Raw genomic sequence first — 6,499 nt, forward strand, 5'->3', positions numbered from 1 at the left:
TTTTTATAAAGCGCCACAAGGGTACGCAGCGCTGTACAATCTTACAAAATACAAAATTACACACAGGGAGGAAGAGTGATATAATAAATAAATACAATAAATACATATATGTATATATATATATATAAGTGCCATGTGGTATGAGACACAGTAGGAAGGAGGTCCCTGCCCCGTAGAGCTTACAATCTAAGTGGTTGGGTAACATACAGGCACAAACTGGAAGGTAAGAGTGCACTAGGTATGGTCCCTGCCCCGTAGAGCTTACAATCTAAGTGGTTGGGTAACATACAGGCACAAACTGGAAGGTAAGAGTGCATCAGGTATGGGCATTTGCCCTTAAGCGCAGGACTGGGCAAAATAATGTCTTAGTGCTCCAGAAGGTAACAGCTGAGTTTTTTCTTAAAGAGAGTGGGTGAGTTTTCCCTACGGAGGGATTCAGGGATAGAGTTCCAGAGGTATGGGGCAGCGAGATAGAAAGGTTTAAGACGAGAGAGCGCAGTGGGTGTGGATGGTGTAAAGAGACGGAGGCTCTGAGAGGAGCGGAGGAGACGACCAGGAACATGTAGGGAGGCCAGTTAAGAAATGTAGTGAGGAGCAGAGGAGTGAAGGGCTTTGAATGTCAGCAGAAGGATTTTGTAAGCTCCTTTGCTTGACAGACAGCCATGCTAGTGAGCTTAATTGAGGCTGAGCAGGATCCCTCTTAGGAGAGAGCAGGAGGATCCTGGCAGCAGAGTTTAAAATTGATTGCAGGGGAGAGAGGTGGGAGTCTGGGAGGCCGGTTAGTAGGAGATTGCAGTAATCTAAGCGGGAAAGGATAAGGGCATAGATTAGTGTTTTAGCTGTTGCTTGTGAAAGAAAGGGGCGTATCTTGGCAATATTGTGGAGGAAAAAGCGTTGATGGTTAGAGAAGGAGAGGGACTGGTTTATTGATTTATTGATTGATTTAATTCCTTCATAAAATTTGGAAGCAATGTAATTGGGTTAGTGACTATTAGCAACAAGTTGTCTGAGAATGCATCAGCTTTATATTCTATATTACTTTCAGGTCTGAAAGATCTTGATTTTTATGCAAAGCTATTGGGAGAAGTTCCATGCACATTACATAGAGCAGGGGAGATAGGGGGCACCCCATTCAAGTTCCATTTCTGATATCCAGGTGATCAGATAATATGCCATTTACCCGTATTTGTGCTGAAAGGACAGTACAGGTATAGGACCCATTATCCAGAATGCTCGGGACCAAGGGTATTCCGGATAAGGGGTCTTTCCGTAATTTGGATCTCTATACCTTAAGTCTACTAAAAAATCAATAAAACATTAATTAAACCTAATAGGATTGTTTTGCATCCAATAAGGATTAATTATATCTTAGTTGGAATAAATTACAAGGTTCAGTTTTATTTCTACATAGAAAAAGGAAATCAGTTTTAAAATTCTGAATTATTTGATTAAAATGGAGTCTATGGGAGACGGGCATTCCGTAATTCGGAGCTTTCTGGATAACGGGTTTCCGGATAAGGGGTCCGATACCTGTATATCATTTTTGCTTCAAAAGTTAGCAGGGATTCCAATTGCTAGTAAAGATATACTTAAAAATTCCAAATTTATTTGGTCAAATGCCTTCTCTGCATCAATTAAAAGTAGCAGAAAAGGCACTTTGTATTTGTGGCTTCAGTGTCCAATTAATCACCTTACTGATTTTTTTTTAATCACCTTACTGACCTTACTGTTTTCTTTCACTTCCCTACCCAAATAGCTTGTAGGCAAATATAATTATTCATATTACTATCACTGAACAATAGAACAAAATACATTTGGAGATGTTGCTCTTTTTCAAGATTTGCTATTGGGTTTTTGGGGATCTTCTGGGCTCATCAGATTCTGTTTACCTGCTGCCTTCATGATGGAACCTTCTGAGCTTTTTAATCACTGGATATTTCTAAGGGCGAAGACACATGGAGCTACTAGTAGAAGTAGTAGATTTGCTATTGGGTTATTGAGGGATCTTATGGACTGATCAGATTCTGCTTATCTTGCTACTTTTATGATGGAACTTTCTGAGCTTTCTATTCACTAGGTATTTCTAAGGGTGAAGACACATGGAGCTACTAGTAGCACCTACATTTTCACGGCTACTAGATGCCAGAAAATACCCTGCCATTGACAATATTGCCTCTGCTAAAACACATGTAGTGACAATTACCAGTAAATGATAAGCATTGTTTATTTTAGTAGCCACAACAAGTATCTGCTACTAGTAGCTCCATGTGTCTTCACCCTAAAACTGCTTCGGATGGACCTGACTAGTGATAAGCAAATTTTTTCACTAGGCCTGGATTCTCGGTGACTTTCCACATTTCACCATAGGTGAATTGTTTCCCAAACTTCTGCAAAAATGTGCAGCGGAAAAATTCATCGAGCGTCAAATAAAGTCTCGGTTGTGTCAAATTGGATGTGGCAAAATGGGCACGGCTACGGGCAAAAATCGTGGGCAACTAAAAAGATGCGGGTGACAAAAAAGTTGCGAGACAAATGCGTTTTGCTGATTTTCGCTGTTCCGTGAATTTTATGGCGAAACGAAACAGGACAGATTTGCTCATCACTAGACCTGACCTAAGTTATAATAAAGTTTTCTCTTTGACGTCTACTGTCTTTCATTGTTTGAACCCAAGATTGCATTATATCTGAATTTTTTTGTAACTATGCAACAAAAAACGATGCAAAAAAACAACGTAAATAATATAGACATCCACATATTCTGGCAGATAAGGAGAATGTTACTTTAGAGAAAGGCAATGGGATTCCCTCGGCTGGAAAGTTTATAAAAATCTGTCCCTCAGAACCTCAAATATGAATCTTGGGTGGATATAGAGGTAGGAGTGAATGTTCATAAACCTTTATCCCTAACTAAAGCTAGAGATAAGTAAAAACAATTATGCCCTTTTTCTGCTCTTTTTCTTTTACAAGGTATTTATAAACCAGTTTTCTTTATTGTCTGTTGTTGTATATTCATATGCTTTATCTAGTAGTTTACTTTCTCTGTAAAGCTTTTCTTAGGGATATTTTTAGTTCCTGGTTCCTCAGACTGTAGATCAGAGGATTCAAAAAGGGGGTAAATATAGAATAAAATACAGAAGCCACTTTGTTCTCTGTGTGTTGATCACTTACATTTAAGCGCAAGTAGTTAAATAAACTTGTGCTGTAAAATATAAAGACCACAGTTAGATGAGAGAAACAGGTGGAGAAAGCTTTGGATCTTGTGTGTTTTGATTGGATTTTCAGAATAGTCCTGATTATAGTGATATAGGGATAAAAGGTGACTCCTAAAATGACACCGCCGAACAATATTGCAAAAATAAAAATAAGAACTACATTGACAAGCGTGTCACTACAGGAGACCCGAAGCAACTGGGGCAGGTCACAAAAGAAACTTTGCAAAGCATCAGGCCTGCAAAATGTCAGTTTGGTTAAAAGAAGAGTGTGCACCAAGGCATTTACTGCACCGAAAACCAACATGCTGGAGACAAGCTGAACACAAACTTTCCAGCTCATCATCTGCATGTAGTGAAGAGGGCGGCAGATAGCAACATATCTGTCACAGGACATCACTGCCAGCACAATAACCTCTGAAACAGCAAAAAAGAGGAAAAAGTAGAACTGAGTTATACAAGCTGGTACAGATATGATCCTTCTACCAGCGAGTAAATCAAAGAGCATTCTTGGGACAATGACTGAGGAGTAGCCCATATCCAGACATGCCAGGGTTCCAAGGAAGAAGTACATGGGGGTGTGAAGATGGGAATCAGTGGAGATCAGGAGAAGGATGAGAAGGTTCCCAGTCAGAGTCATAAGGTAGATCAGGAAGAATGCCAAGAACAGAGGAAGACTCGGAAGATCAGACAGTCCACTGAGAACCAACACATACTCTGTTGTTTGGTTTTTCATCTTACTTGGGTAATACCTAAAAAACGAACATCAAATCAAATAATGATCAAATCATAGTGATAAGATATTGAAACAAAAATTATGTTATGTGATAGCTAAGGTTAGGCATGAGTTAATTTTGGCATGAGAAAAGCCATGAACTAAAATGCCCGATGACTGATTTTTGTGAATGCATTTTTTCATGATGGTGCCACAAATTTCCACTAACTTGGGAAATGGGATGTACCTGGCAGTCAATAGTGGCAAACTGCTATAATGGTAGAAGGGCAGCTTGTTGGCTCTGTGAGCTATTGCCTTGGCTGAGAAATATATCTTTCTTTTTTCTGAGTTTTAAAAAAAAAAATTAGGAGAATTCAACTCTTCTACAGGTCAGATCCACAAGTACAAAAACAGTTAAACAGCCAAGAGGATTTTTTTTTTAAAATAATAACTATACAACAATGATATTAAATGTATATTGGTAATATACTTTTAGATGGAGGACCACTTTAATAGCTTGGTTTTATCAAAGTTTTTCCATACTTTCCATAAATTGTGCAAAATAAATACCGGGAGAACTTTTCATTTTATTTTAATCAAATGCTGTATAACCCTTTCAAGCTTGGACAGTATTTAAACTTGATAACATTATAAAAAAAAACAGATCCAACATTAGTGTTTGTTTTGGTTGCACTGCCACTGAATCAGACTTACCTCTATACAGAGAGGGGTATTTGTGAGGTGGTTTACATGAGAGCAATGGCACCCTTCAGAAAAGAAGTTCTTAAATAATCCATCTGACTGATCTCTAGTGGTTAATTATAATGTTGAAATACATTGATGTTCTCCTCTAATGATCTAGAAAATCCATTGTCAATTGAAAATCTTTAAATGTAAAAAATAAATAAATAAATGGTGTTTATTGTATGTTCAATGGCACACTGTTAATTGTATTGTCATAAAGCAGAAGGAAAGGTATAATCACCGGCGGGTGTGCCAAAATGTTAGGCACCCCCCCCCTGTGAAAGTCACTTACCTGATTGGTTGGTGCTCCTATTAACAGAAATCTTCACTGGCCGGGGGTACCTGAGAGCAATCCCCTTGCTTCTTCTGTCTTAGTACAGTGAAGTTGAATTTTAACAAAAAAGCCACCTTTCCCACTGTCCTGCTCATGCGCTAGACCCGCGATTGTGAAGAAAGAAGACAGGAGAAAGGGTAGGGTTTGTGCGCATTACACAATTTTAATAAAACATTGTCAAGAGATAATTGAGGAGAGGCAAGTTCAAAGAAAATGGATTCATCTAGAAATTAATCCAAAAGTAGTTTTGAGTGGAGTGAATTTTTGCATTCCTACATCGGGTGATAGGAGGAGATAGGGGTTATCATATGGATTCAACAGTTACACTTTGCTTTATTAAAATTAGTAATGCAGTGACCCTCAACTTTGTAGACAAATATATCGTTATTTAGCACTAAAAATTCAGCACAGATAATTGGGACCTTTGACTTGAAGGTCTAAGGTTTGATTTGGGCAAAGATCTATTTGTTTTCTTTTGCATCCACAATATACTTTAATCTAAACCAACGCATCAATAGACTTTCCTTTATAGCCATAAAGAGTCAAAGAAAATATTATAACTTCTCCAGTCCTTAGCTTTATTTCCATACAGACACATCAGTACATTTGAAGATTTTTTTCTTTAGTCTTTCATCCTCATTCTATGGATGGTCAGTCCTAATTTTTTAATTTCTGGATCCTTTGTAGTTAACTGATTAAATAAAGTTGTTTTTAACTTCTATGTCTTTCCCATCTCTACAAAGAACTATGAAGTAACTCAAAGTATAGGACAGCACTGGTCCTTCGTTTTTGGTAACATGAATAATTATTGAAACTATAGTGCAACATGAGTAGAAGGTTACCTCTATAAATAAAATAAACAATAAAAAGATGCTTCCATCTGAGTAGTAGCTTTTCCTTTGACCGATGAATGGGTGTCAGCAATTGTGGAGCACTGGTTTTTTAGGATGCTGAAGGTTGTGCACCAAAAGTTGAAAGGTTCTACAGTTGTACTGAATGGATACTAGACTGCAATCACCAACAAATAAATACAAAATAAATTCTGTATATTGAATTTTACTACTAATAGTTGTAAAAATTATTGCTGACTATCAGTTCTTTAGGTTTAATTATTGATTTTACAAATTGACATTCACTGCTTTGCTACAATGACTTTGTGTGGGAACCAAACCAGCAGTGGGTCTGACTCTCCATTATTATTATTAGTTATTGTTATTAAAGAATTAGAAACAGGTAAATATATTAAACTAACCAAAAGAAAGGTATTTTCTATTGCTAAATAGTTTAAGGGGCCAATTCATTAAAGTACGATTGAGTCGATTACAAAAAAATTGTATAACCATCGGGCTATAGTCAATATGCCAATGTATTGTTACTAACATTTTGCCGGCCAATAATAATTGAAGAAATTTAGTAGAGTCATAGTTAAGTTGGGTTGAAAAAAGATCAAAGTCCATCAAGTTCAAAATCGATAAGTTGATAAAAGAGTATTATTAA

Source organism: Xenopus tropicalis, chromosome 9 (genome assembly GCF_000004195.4).
Source record: "Xenopus tropicalis strain Nigerian chromosome 9, UCB_Xtro_10.0, whole genome shotgun sequence".
Taxonomy (NCBI): Eukaryota; Metazoa; Chordata; class Amphibia; order Anura; family Pipidae; genus Xenopus; species Xenopus tropicalis.